Source organism: Clarias gariepinus, chromosome 6 (assembly GCF_024256425.1).
Source record: "Clarias gariepinus isolate MV-2021 ecotype Netherlands chromosome 6, CGAR_prim_01v2, whole genome shotgun sequence".
In the NCBI taxonomy this organism is placed as follows: domain Eukaryota; kingdom Metazoa; phylum Chordata; class Actinopteri; order Siluriformes; family Clariidae; genus Clarias; species Clarias gariepinus.
Genome location: NC_071105.1, coordinates 21,121,049 through 21,135,327, shown reverse-complemented (window position 1 = coordinate 21,135,327; position 14,279 = coordinate 21,121,049).

The following is a 14,279-nucleotide window of genomic DNA, read 5'->3' as shown; positions in this document are numbered from 1 at the left end:
AAAAAGTCAAATCTTAATCAAAGGCCAACATCATCACAATAATGTACTGGTGTTGTGAAAATGAGAGGTAGAACTGAATAAAAAAAGTTAGTTTTTCCTCACCACCATTGCCTCTGGCTTGCTCATTAGGAATATTGTGACAAAGCTTAAAATTATTGCATTTTTTTATTTCTAGCACAACAACCTTTTATGAATAAAATAGCTTTTTACAACGGTTCCACAAACATAATTTATTTTAAATAGATTTAATATGGCTACTGCCAGAACTTATTAACCAGGACTTAAGGAAGCTGGTGGCTGGCAGTTAGCGAGCGACATTTAATTAATTAAAAGTAGTTTTAAATTATTAGATTCAAACTTAGAAACTTACAATCAATTAAACTTAGAATCAGTTACTAAGGAGACATAATGTTGTTTAAGATGACATAATTTTATCAGATGTGTTGATAGTGCTTTCATTTTAAACATGGACTATGGCAGGTAGCTGCTTTCTCCTCAGGACCACAGGGACTATATCAACCTAATTTCACTAAAGCTGGCATCTGACATTTAGTGTAATTAACGGTTATTACACCTGTTATGTGAAGTGCTGCTCATTTATTGTAATTGCAGTTCACTTAGGTACTAATTAAGAACTAACTCTTGTATAATTCATCATGAATCACTGTAACTGCACACACAAGAGCTGAACTCCAAGAGACTCTGTGTGTGTAAACATGTAATGTGAAACTTCATCTGACAGCCATATTTCACTGAGTGTCCGCTGTCATGAAATGCCAGTTTCCTCATATCCTATTAGTAAACTTGACGTATTTTCTGTCAAATATGGCTCAGATTTTTCTATCTGTAAATCTTACAGTTATGCCTGGCATTTTAAGACATTGCTTAATAATTAGTTTTAATAAAATATTTGAATAAAGTTTAAATTATTATATGTTTGCATATATATGCTTCTTTGCTTCAAGAGGTTAAACATATTTGTGTGTTGGGGCTATTTTGGAAATGCTAATTTCCACTACAAGGTAGTCACCTGGAATGGTTTTCAGTTCACAGGTATATGCCTTCTTAATGTGCTTATGACTATCAGTTGTCTTGTGCGAAGGAAGTATGGGTGGGTACAGAGTCAACATCCCTATTAGTGTTACTACAGCTATTGTACAAATTCTTATTATGGTAAGAAACACTCAGTTAAGTAAAGAGAAAAGACAGTCCATAATTATTTTAAGAAATAAAGATCAGTCAATCTGAAAAATATGAATAAATTTCAATGTGTCCCCAAGTGCAATCCCCAAAACTGTCAAAGACTACGATGGGCTGTCCATGAATGATGTCTGTCCCAGAAAATGAAGACCAAGAGCTCCCGCTCCTGTAGCAGATAAGTTTCTTACAATTACCAGCCACAGAAACCAATGAGTTACAGCACCTCACATTAGGGCCCACAGAAATGCTCCTCTGACTTTCAAAAGGCAACATATTTAAACAACCACTGTTCAGAGGAGACTGTGTGAGTTGTTCCTTCCTGGTCGAACTGTAGCAAAGAAACCATTACTTCAGAGGACGCCTACCTGCTTTTACAGAGATCAGCACACCAGCGGATGATCAATTAGTCAAGCGCTGATAATTAGCAGCATATTAAGCAACTTATCCACAGACACCTTCTTCCATTGAAACAAAAAGTGTTGAACAAAATTATGTTTTTGCTTGTCTTTGATTGTTTTTTCCATAATAAAAAGATTTGCCATGACCAACTATAATCAGATAATTTTTAGCTTTTAGCTCTGATGATCTACACACCTAAATCTGCGTGCTTTAAGCTGGAAATGGTGAGTGCAAACATAACATCAGTCTTGAAAACAATGGAAACACTGGTTTATCATTCTTTAATCAGTTGATTTATGGTAGGGGATGTCTTGAGAAATATTTAGCAAAAAGCTGTTATGTACAAAAATAAATCACAATAGAACAAGAGCAGAGGTAGTACAGTATATAAATTACTGTATGTAGTTTTAAATTTAGTACAATTCCATACAATTCACGTAATCATCAGGGTGCTTAAAATACGGTTTCACTAAAAATCCACAATGACCAGAAATGTAGTTTAGTACTTAACTATAAAACTATTATGTTTGTGTTATGATGTGCTAACTGCTTACTGTTGAGACTTTTAGCACAAACCATCAAAGAGGGTCGACTGGGCTCTTCAGTTCCTTATGCGTTGAGAACTCTAAATTCATACTCCAATCCTTCAGACACTTTACAGAATATTTCAAGGCTGAAAAAGGGCAGACGTTTGACTATTTTCATGCATATTAAATACATTGATTACTTTAGTTAAAGCATGTGTGGGTGCCCTGAAATCACTTAAAATTCAAAATGAATGTGTCAAGAAAGAACAAATATAAAAACTGCAATGTATCTTCATTATTGTGAGGTCATTAATGGAGTTTAAAGCCACCCACTGTTTTGTGTTTTTTTTTTTATCTGTTTCTGCAGTTAGTAGATCAGGATTTAGTTCCTCTATTTTTCTCTGAATTAGCTCTGTCCAGATTAATGCAGTTCTTGGAGGCACTAACAATTTTAAGAGAAGCCGAAGGGTCAAGGAGTACTGCAACACAGTAGGAGGTATTATTATTTGTGTACTCATGTTTCTTTGTGTATTAGAATAGAATACTATCCATGACTTTATGCCCTAAAATGTGAATGTTAAATACAAAAATATGTTGACAATTCAGGTTACTTAAAGTGAAAGGCCACATTGTCGTCTGTCTCCAATTGGCAACTGTCACCTTCAGAATTTTGTCCTGTTTTGGCTTGATCAGCCGAGACGTCCCCTAATGTTTCCTATCATTTTTGCCTGTTTGCTGCTTTTCAATTATGTAATTTTTCACTGGTGAGCATCATCATTACTTGGTGGGTTCCACTTGAATTCAGTTACACACAATGTCAATTCTAATACACCAGCTGGGTTTTTTGTTGGATAGGGTGTGCCTGTAAAAGAACAAATATAAGCATAATTATCATAAATAAACAAACAAGAAAATAATATTGCATTCATCTTGACAATGTGCCCTACCTTGAAAAAGGCTTAACAGTGCCAGAAATGTTTTTAAGCTGGTTCTTCATTTATACGGCATCTGAGTGCAGGCAGTCAACTTTAACTCCATCAGCTCAGAACCTTCAGAAAACTATTTGATCTCCAGTGAATATTGTGGTGGCATCTTAAAGGTTGCATTTTAGCCCACTTTAGCTATTACAGGTTTGGAGAGTTTGGACAATTCATTGTGGTTAAATTTAGTAACATTTAAAGAAAATACAAGCTCAGATCCTTGGTATTTTTCGTTGCTTTGTTTAAAATTAAGTCTGGCAAGTTTAAAAAAATCCAAAACGAAACAACAATGAAGTCATAATCTTACAGTACATCCTGGGTTTAACTACATGTTTAAGTAAATGTATATTTCATCAAATATTTTTGTGCAGTGGCTTTATTTTAAAACTAAAACAGAACAAAAGAACCTTTTTTTTTCTTTTAAAAACAATATTGCTATAACAAAATCTCTCACAGAGCACCTTATAAGGAACCTGTACATCATTCATGGAGTTATGTAATCAGCCTATAATGTGGCATAAAATCATACAAATATCATAAAATAAAATAAAATCTCATTTATCTTAACCATGATCTGATTGTTTGTTACTGATTGTTTGTTGCTGCCTTAAATATTTTCTGTAATTAAACACAGTTTGTGTAATTTAACACATTGTGCACCCCCTTGGGATGGATGGGCCAATACAGCAGAAGACCATGTGGGGTTTCTCTTCTGTCAGTCCAGGACAAAAACTAAGCCTGCATTGGGGACAGATTCAGCAAAACTGTATAGACGAAGACAAACACAGTCTGGCCTGTTGAATCTTGATTTTTGTAGAACTACACAGATGGACCATGGACCAATCTTGCCATGTGTCAACAGTTCAGAGTGGTGAAGGTGCTTTGATGATGTAAGGAAGGTTTTCTTTACATGGTTAGGGCCCGTTAGTAACCACTGCTTAAATGACATGGCCTATTTGAGTATTGTTGCTGACTATGTATATCCCTTGATAGGCTTAATTTATTATCTTCTAATGGCTAGTTCCAGCATAATAATGCACCGTGTCACAAATCAAAAATTGTTTAATTGTTTAATGGTTTAATGAACATGACAGTACATTCCCATGCATTGGGTTGCGTCAGAACAGGAAATGGTTTTCACAACATCTGAAAAAGCTGCAGGAATTGTGTGATGCGATCATTTCATTTTATTTTATATTTAATATTCATGCTATATTCAATAGCAGTAGCAGGAAATAACACTTCTATGTAATGGATGTTGATAATATATATGAGTGTGTTACCTTTTTGGCTCAACTCAGGCCTAGTGAGTCTGTCTAGTGACACATTCTGATGGCCTGCCAGGGACTGCATCTTCTGACAGTTGGCTGGTCAGTCAAGCTTGATCATTTAACAGAAGCACAGATGGATGTTGGATATTGAGTAAATGGCCACAAATATAATGCTGTTCTAGATCACCAATTTAAAGGTATTATGAATACCAAATCACACTGTTATTGCACTTGAATGAATGTGTTATTTCCAGCACATTAGTTTGAAAAATGTAAACAGTAAAAATAAATAAAATGTTTTGACAGTTTTATTATTTTTTTATTTATTTATTCCTTCATTCCCTTCTTCCTCCTTTTTTTCGTCCTTATTTATGATAAAAGAAGTTGCATGCATTTGTTGAATTTTTCCAGAATTTTGTTTCTCGTTAGCAAAATCTCGTCATGGAAAAGGTATAATAAAAAAAAGAAAATAATAAGTCATACATTAAAAAAAAATTGATTTTGTAAGTTATATTACATATTACATTTAACCTAAATAAGTAACATTGGTTAATTATGCTGCCTATTCGACACTGGCCAAGTTGACATTTACTGGAGGCAGAATTTGCATTACTGTTGACAGAAGAAATGTTTGTGTCATCTCCAAATTTCTCCAAGCCTGATCTTACTTCCTCCACAGGAGCTCCTGACCTAAAATTAGCCTTAAACCATCATTATATGTTCTACTGAGATATAAGCTATAACTTCAAAGAAATGAAAAATGTTGAGCAATAAATAGAATCATCTTAGTAAACTGCACTAAACTGACAACTCTATAGGGTGCTTTTTTGCCGCTTTTTATATCAGCTTTTTATGTGTAGTTTGTAGTAGTTATCCAAGTAATTAATAATCCCAGTAATGTTCCAAGGCTGGTTCAGGTTCGATTCCAGCCAGGATCAATTACTACTGTCTCTGTGCCTGTTAGCATGTCCTCCCTGTTTCCTCCCACAGGCCAACACCCACAGTCCTAAAACACATTTCTAATGTGTGTGCCCTGCGATGGATTGGCATCCTGTACAGGGTATACCCCACCTCATACTTTAAGTTTACTGGGATAGGCTACAGGCCTCCGCCACCCTGAATACAGGATAAAGCAGTATAGACAAGTGGAAAAAATGGTGGAAATGTGATAAAGGGTATAAACCTGAATCTGTCTCTCGTGCAAGTTTTACATACTTAAGTCTCCTAAAACATATTAAACAATGATGCTATTGTTATAAATCCTAATAATAATAATAGTAATAATCAGCATCATCATCATAGTAATTATCATCATCATAATAATAATAATAATCAACATTTCTGGTATTTTTTCTCAATTGTTTTTGTTGTTATTGTTGTTATTGTTTCTTTTCACTCCTTTTCAACACACATAGATAAAAAGGTGCCTCTTATCTGCTTTTTATCAGTTTAGAACATCTTATCCGTTCAGCTAAAATAATGGTTAGGTACAGGATGTCTGTAGTGCATAGTATTCTTAGAGTGCCACCTTGTGGCAAAGGAAAATCTATTAATGACAAACTATATGATGTCTGTTGACACAAAAGGTTTGCTATTTTGTGCCTTTGACATTTAGGATTTGCTTGTTTGTGTCTGTGTCTGTATTTGTTTGCTTTACAGAAAATAGTCAATTGGTTCTACCATTTCACTCGTAGTGTTTGACTTAGTGTGTGAGTTTATTTTATGTCTGCTAAGATAGGTTTCAGGCCCGTATGTATTATGTAAGTGGTATAGATGATGATGAATGAGTGAGCATTTCTTGCAAACTACAACCTGAATAGTTTTTTTCCCCTTAGATGTTTTTCAAGGAAGTTTATACTTTGCATCATAATATTGTAATGTGTCCATTGCAATTAGTGTAATATACTTACTTAATATATATATATAAGTATGTTTATATATTTATTTAGTTATTTTTGTCTATCCCATGTCTAAATTTGTAAAGCAGTCTATACTTACCTACACGCTTATGAGCCAAAAGCAGGACCACCTTGAGACAAAAACAATTTATGATACAGATGCAGAAGACTTGCTGTCTCCTGAAGCTGCTACTTCTTTTTCTGGCATAGCTCTTTTGATGGGTGATATAATCTTGTCTCTTTTGCTTTGCAGCTTGTTTTGCTGCTCTCCTGCAATATTTGTCATATCGTGACCTGATCCTTCCGTCTGCATTGTTTTTCACACTTTGTTCTTGCCACATTGGTTTGGACTATTATCAGCTAGATCAGGAACCAATAATGACAAGTAACATGAAAAATATTTAAAAAGATATATTTCTTTAGTAACATGGAAGATAGATATAGAAGACTATTATTCAAATAATATAGGTTATGCTTTTTAAATCTATCACCTGTACTAAAAGGGATTAAATCTATTTTTTACTATTAGACAGGCATTATATGATGTGATACCTGCCACTACAATATATATGCCCTTTTCTACCTACATACAGTCTTTTACCACAGTCAATAAAATAGCTTCATTTCAGAAATTGTTATGTCATATTTTTCTCCCTGTTCCAGAGGGACATTCCTTATGCACCCTCAGGGATTGTGAGAAGGGATTAGCTAGAACACACTCAAGCAATGTATTTTTTTTATCACCTAAATCTTTACCAGGAAGTACATCTTTGCAACTATGATAAATGTATTAGTAAAGTAATCATTACTGAGCATCAAATAGAGCTTATTAAAAATATTAATTTAGACTTTATGTAAATGGAGAACATGGTCATATTTTTAGGAATATGATATGTTATGATAGTAAACATTTAGTTTTCTCCATCCTAGACATTGAATCAAAGTCCAAAGCAAGATCCCTTAGCAAATGCTGCTTGGAATTGATGGTAAGTTATGCGTGGTACTTCTCCTCTTGTCTACAAGTATACCTTGTAGATGAATACCCAACAACTTGGGTCTCTGGGTTTCATTTCAATGTGCTTCAGGTTAGAAATGCTTTTAACAAACTGGAGAGAAAAGAATAGCAATAATTCTTCATTACAATAGAGTACAATTTTCAAATTGAGTCGAACTCATCACCTGAAAGGTCTTTGAAATACCTTGGCTTGCTCCTGTTCTATTTCTTTCTGTTTTTAGGTTCTTTAGCATGCACCAGAAATCAGTCACTCCATATGCAGCACAAATGTGCTCATACTCTTTATCAATGCTGGCCAAAATCTTCCACAACTTGGAGTCAGTTTCTCCCTTCTTTTTTGTACACTGTTTTATGTAGATTAAAAAAAGTTTTAGAAACTAAAAAGAAAAAACAGTTAAGTTTTTTTTTTTTTGTGTGTGTGTGAAAAGTATCTTTTACATAATATGTTGCTTTATTCCTGGTCTGGGTCCTGGAATACTAATGTTTGAAAATCAGAAATGTTTTTTGTACTGACTTAATAATAAAGTTACACTAGTACACTAACAGTTTGTTCACACACACACACACACACACACACACACACACACACACACACACACACACACACACACACGCACACACACACACACACACACACACACACACACACACACACACACACACACACACACACACAGAGTTAGTGTAGTCTGCAGAACTGTTGAGTCAGAAGTTATCTGGACAAGGGCCTTGAAAACAGATAATTTCTCTGTTTGACAAGACACATACTGTAGACATAATGCTTAACGTAGTGTGAATTATTAACAACAGATGTTTGACTTTCCTTAAAAGATTAAAAGGAATGGTAGCACTGAACAATATCGTTCAATAAGAAATGAGAATTTGAGAAAATAATCAAGGTTTGATTCATCGAGCAATATTGTAAAGAAATGTTGAAGAACTTGAATGATCAAAGTGATCATTCTCTTGAACGATCAAAGTGATGGGTATTACAAATATTTGAAAATTTTAAATATTTCAGAGACCTTCAAGAATGCAGTTAAAGGGTTACAAATGAAATAAGAAATGCTTCTGCCATCCAGATTGTATCTGCACAACTGAGAAACTTGTGTATTGATCAAGGTTAGACCTCTAAATAGGTTTTTTTATGTATATTGTGAATGAGCCATGCTGGTTGTTATTTAGTTGGTCAGTTTTTATTACTTCTTTGACGTTTTCTGCCATATTTTGCTAATAATAGTCAGATAAACAGGTAAATCACACATGATATCTGAAAGCATACGAGAGGCATGGTGTAAATGTTTGATACTGCAATACTGTTGCATACTGTACGATATCAGTTGATAAGTCATTGACATAAGCCCGTTGAAGTATTTTACGCAATTAAGACTGTTGGGTTTTTACTGTGTTACAATGTATTAAAGGAATACATACTGTACATGAGGTGATTTATAACACCTTTAGGGGGCACTCACGACTTGGCGGTGAGTTGCCTGACTGTTTCATATTTAAGAACCTATTTTAAATTAATCCAACATTTAGTTTGTCAGCCAACAGGAAAAAAATGTTGACCATCTGTGTCAAAAAATATTAATATGTAAATATATAAACTTAACTGACATGGGTGTCATTGGAGCAAGTGATTTAGTTTCCTATCCACAGTACTGTAGATAGCTAACATCTAGCCTGATAAAATGTGGACTGATAAAATCAGAAATATAGGTTCTGGAATTTGCAATCATCAATTTAAAGCACAGCATCACACCATCTAACCACATAAATGCACAAACATTACTTGGTGTTTTTTTTTGAGAGAGAAAGCAAATAATTTTTGAACTTTTACTTTTATTTAAATGCAATGTTTCAAAAATTTCCCTCACGAAATCAATAAAATCTACCTACCTACCCACCCACCTACCTACCTATCCACCTACTGTACCTACCTATTTATCTATCTATCTACATTTTTATCGACTATTTTAGTCATGATATTGTAGCCTAGTCTGACTTTGATGTAGTTAAATTTAAAACTATAACCGTTAAACTCTCCGAAGTGGCATGTGGCCCAAGACCAACCCTTGCTGTATGCCTTACATATTGACTAATTCATGGTTGACAGTTACTATAATAATATCCTTTATATATTTTATGGGATAGATATAAGTTTGAAATAAGTTTAAATGGGATTTAAGTATCTTGTCTGGATCGTGAGTGTGTCCTGTGTGTGCTTGTGTGCCCTGCAATAGATTGTCACCCCACCCCCACCCCCCCATGCCGGGAGTCCTCTAGGATAGGCTCCAGGCCTCCTATGGCTCTGAACAGGATAAGTGGTAGGAAGAATGAATGAGAGATAGCTTTAATTTTTGGTAAAGGTTACATGAATATTTTAATGTTCTTATTTTATATTCTTAGGTACTTTTTAGTATAAAAACGTCTCTTCATCTTACAGTTTCTTTTTCTTATCATTCTTAAAGATGAAATGATGTGCTCTCCTTGATACAAAATATAGGCATTGCATATAATTTTTTTAAAATCTGTAATGCAAATTTAATAATGTAATACTAAAGTAATGTAATACAAATATAATAATAACAAATTTAATAATGAAGTATGGTAAATACATCGATCATTCAGTCCTGTGAACATTTAGATCATAACTGATGAATGCCAGACTATTCAACCAACAAAATGGTTCAGAATATTGTCATACAATATTTAACCACAAGCTGTTGTGTGATATTCTAATTTAGGCTTTAATTGACTGCACCTATGAAGCTGTAGAAAAAATATAACATGCTTTATAAAGTGTTAATCCCAGACTCATCAAACACAGGCAGGTGTAAATTTGGCCTGGAACCGCCCCCTCCCTTCGTCAGCACAAGGGCACTTCTCTTCTGGTGTGAATTTCATAGCTGAAAATGGTCCACTGACAGAACAAGGGCAACTGACTTAGTTGGGGTGAATTTTTATGATGCCATACAGCTGGTTGCATATGCTAACAGTAAATGCAGTCACCTAATGCCAGTATACTTGCTTGAGCAAAGGCATGGCTTAGGAAGCATTGCCTTCTCAGTGTGTGAATGACAAAACGCTCTCCAAGGGCATTTTGATTCAGATATTTGGTACAGCTTTTGAATCTAAGGGTAAATCTAGATTTTACGCTTTCTATAGTACTTGTATGTATATTGTTTATTTACATAAATAACCTACTTGTTATGTTTGACTGCTAGTTGTTATTTTACTGTACATGAAGAGTGTAAGTAAGTGATCTTGTGCTGTCATATTTGCTATGTGGAATAACTGAATGAATGAATAAATAAATACATAAATAAACCCAAGCAGAATCAATTTTCTGCAGATGGTTTACTATACTTTGAACTCCTGTCAACACACTACTTTTGGATTTATTAATAATTATATAAAAATACACTATATAGACAAAAGTACTTAGCCAAAGTACTGTTAACTATTGAATTCAGGTGTTTCAATCAGACCCCTTATCCCCATTAAAGAACAATCTTAATGCTTCAGCATACCGAGACATCTTGGACAACGCTAAGATTACAACTTTGTGGCACCAGTTTGGAAAAGCCCTATTCTATTCCAACATGACTGTGCCTAGTGCACAAATAATTTTGTCCATATGATGTATTTCATACCATAGCACAGTTAAATTCTTAATTCTGTAACAACTCAATTTTATTACAGCATGGCAGCATAATTCTAACGGTAACATCTGTTGCAAAAACTCTGTTAGTAGTCCTGGCTGCAATTAAACCAACAGATTGATTAACACACTACTTCTTAAACAGTTTGTACGCACACACATGATTAGCTAAAAATACTAATATTGGTCATCAATTATATACCATTATACTGGTGATAGGATCTAGGGCACTGGTAGCTCAGTGTTAGGTGTTTCGCCTGCTATGTGGAAAGCCCAGGTTTAATTCCCAGCCACTGGGCCCAAGCCCGGTTAAAATGGGAAGGTTGCGTCAGGAAGGGCATCCGGGATAAAACCTGTGCCAAGTTGTTGTGTGGACCGGATATTCAGCTGTGGCGACCCCTTGCTGGGGGCAGCCGAAAGACCAACAAAAATACTGGTGATAGGATGTGTGTGTGTGTGTTTGTGTTTGTGTGTGGTGTGTGTGTGTGTGTTCAAATGTCTCCAACCTTGGAGAGTTGGAGACATTTGAAAGGTCTTTCCAATAGTCACAGATGAGACTGTTCCTAGAAATGTTCTGCTGGCAGAAATCTTCATATTATTCTATGTTATCGACTTGAAAAGGGACAAAATATAAGTTGATTAGTTTAATAAAAAAAATATATCCTATGGTAAAGGAGAATATCGCCATGTTGTTGTAGAATGTTTTAATGCATATAAGGATTCTCTGGCTAATAAAACAATGCTTTAAAAATATGTACTACACATTTTGCTCATTAAAAACTCATTTTTACTAGATGAGCCTTAATTTAGTGTCTCTGCACTATATAATTTAATGGCTTTCCTGCTATATTAATGTCAGTAAATAAAAGACTCATAATCAAGCAGGTGCCTTAGGAAACATGCAGATATACAATGTGCAATTTACCAACTTGTATGCTATTTTAAGACAATAAACCCTCCAGACTGAACTTATTATTATTATTTGAAATAGAATGTATCATTTAAAGATGTCATATTAGTTCGTATTAAGTATTAAATGTGTTAAAATCCAACTTTAAACATTAAAAGAAGTGTTTCTTTTGCATTTTTGTAAAGTATGAATACTTAGAAAATGAGTATGGGTAAATATATTAAACTTTCATTAAAACTCAATTAAACAGTGAGAGGAAAAAAAGCTTAAAAGTTAATAGGTCTAAGTCACAGCAGTCTGATAATAAACTTATCCTTAGTGTGATGATGTTCTCTACTCTTAGTACTCTGCTGCTCTGCCTAATAGTCCAATGTTTCCTCCGCCTCCACAAGGCTAATAAATCATTTTGCAAATGCCAGAGCCAGTTCTCCACCCCAATATTTTACTATCCAGTGAATGCAGGAATAAGGCTTTTAAATTAATTATTGGGTGATCTATCTGAAAGGATGCTAGTTGTGTAAATAGTTAATGGAAAGCCAGTAGAAGTAAGAATGTTTTATTATAGACAGAAAACTAAACTAATCTAAAATATTTTAGTGATAACACCATGCACAAAGTAGTGATACCCTTTAAATCCTGCTCATGAAGAGTCACATGGGGGTATTTTTAAGTCTTACTTTTTGTTAGTAAGTTAGAAGGGAAAACCACCAAAGTGTCCAGGACAGTGGGAAAGCAAGGCCAGGGCAAATAAACACTCCTGTGGTCCAAGAGGAATAATATAGACATCAAGTGATATAAGTGTCAATTGTTTTTACGGTTAAAGTTTATCATACATGATATTTGTCACAAATACTAGAAAAATTAACTTACAAGCTGCTACAGTATTTTGCATTATACTATATTTTACATAAATACAGGAAATTCTACAGTTCCAACATGATTTTAAAGAAAGCTACAATCATCAGGGACAAACTGAACATTTTTATTCATACGTATTCTAACAAACTTATTTCAAACTCATTTCCATATTTTTTTATTTTGTGTTTTGAATACCACTCGGGAGCCCAATTCAGTTTCAAAGTGCCCACCCCATCATCTGGAGATCACTGGTTCGATTCCCGAGTGATGCTGTAGCTTCTCGCAGCGGAGGGACTAGAGAGAGCTGATTGGTCGAGTGGATTTGGATGGGAGGCACTTACTGTAGTGCTCTTATATTAATGGCTCTACAGCCAATCATGGGCATCTGTGAGCTCACGCAAGCGGAAAGCTCAGAGAGTGTTACACTGCCCCCAAAGGTGCGTGAGCGAGCAATTTGAAAAGATTTGGTCGGCTGGTGTCACATGGTTTAGAGGAAACACATTAAAAAAATTAAATTGAATTGTGTAATTTTGTTTTGTGTAGAAATATAACAAAGGTTGTAACTATGATGCTCTGTGCTAGTATTCTCGTAGAGTATTTATTGGGTGTAATGTTTTAAGTGTAAACATTTTCCTTGCCTTTTAACATTAGACCTTTATAATTAATGCAAACACGTAAAAGTGAATATTCATTTAGGGTGCCAATAAACCTGAAGCTAGCACTATTTGCATGTAGGGATAATGGCATAAACTGTACAGTATATAGCCCCTCCACGCTCTTATATTCAATGCTAAAACTGTAAAAAGTTGAGATAGCAAAATAAGTTAAATGCTTTGTAAAGATGCATGGCAAAAAAAAGAGTAGATATCACAGCTATGTTTAATAGTAAAAGTAATAGCACACACACAAAGTGACGAGAATTCAGTGGATTGGGACTAAACAGCTGTGTGGCCATAAGAAAACCTGTTTTCTATAGGGAGCATGAAAATTAGACTTTGAAGCAATGGAAAAAGATCTTGGTCTGATGAGTCCAGACTGACCCTATTCTAGAGTGATGTTTCTGCCAGGGTAAGTTGGGGAGCACATGAAGTGGTGGAGAGTAATGCATAGTGCCCAGTGTACAAGCCTCTGGAGGCAGTGTTATGATCTGCAGTTGCTTCACTTGGGCAGGTCTATAGGCCCAGTTATGTTAGGTGGGAATAAAATGAACTCAGATGACTACAGTACTGAATAACCACACTATCACATCAATGGAGTTTACCTTGACACTTTGCTTTGAGATGCTTTGACACTTATTTTAGTTTTATATGCTTGTCATTCCAGGCAAACATGAAGGAGGCCTTTTGTGTGCAGAGATACAGTATACTGTATGTGACCTGATACTGTTGTTGTTCAAGAAAGCATTTGTTACTGTGCTGAAGTAACGTCAAGGGGGGACTATGATACAGGATGAAACAATGCACAGGACTGTGTAATACCTGATAACACGTTGCTTATAAAATGGGTTTTTAACTATCCCACTTTCTTTTATTGCTTCAGGTAATCCATGACAGA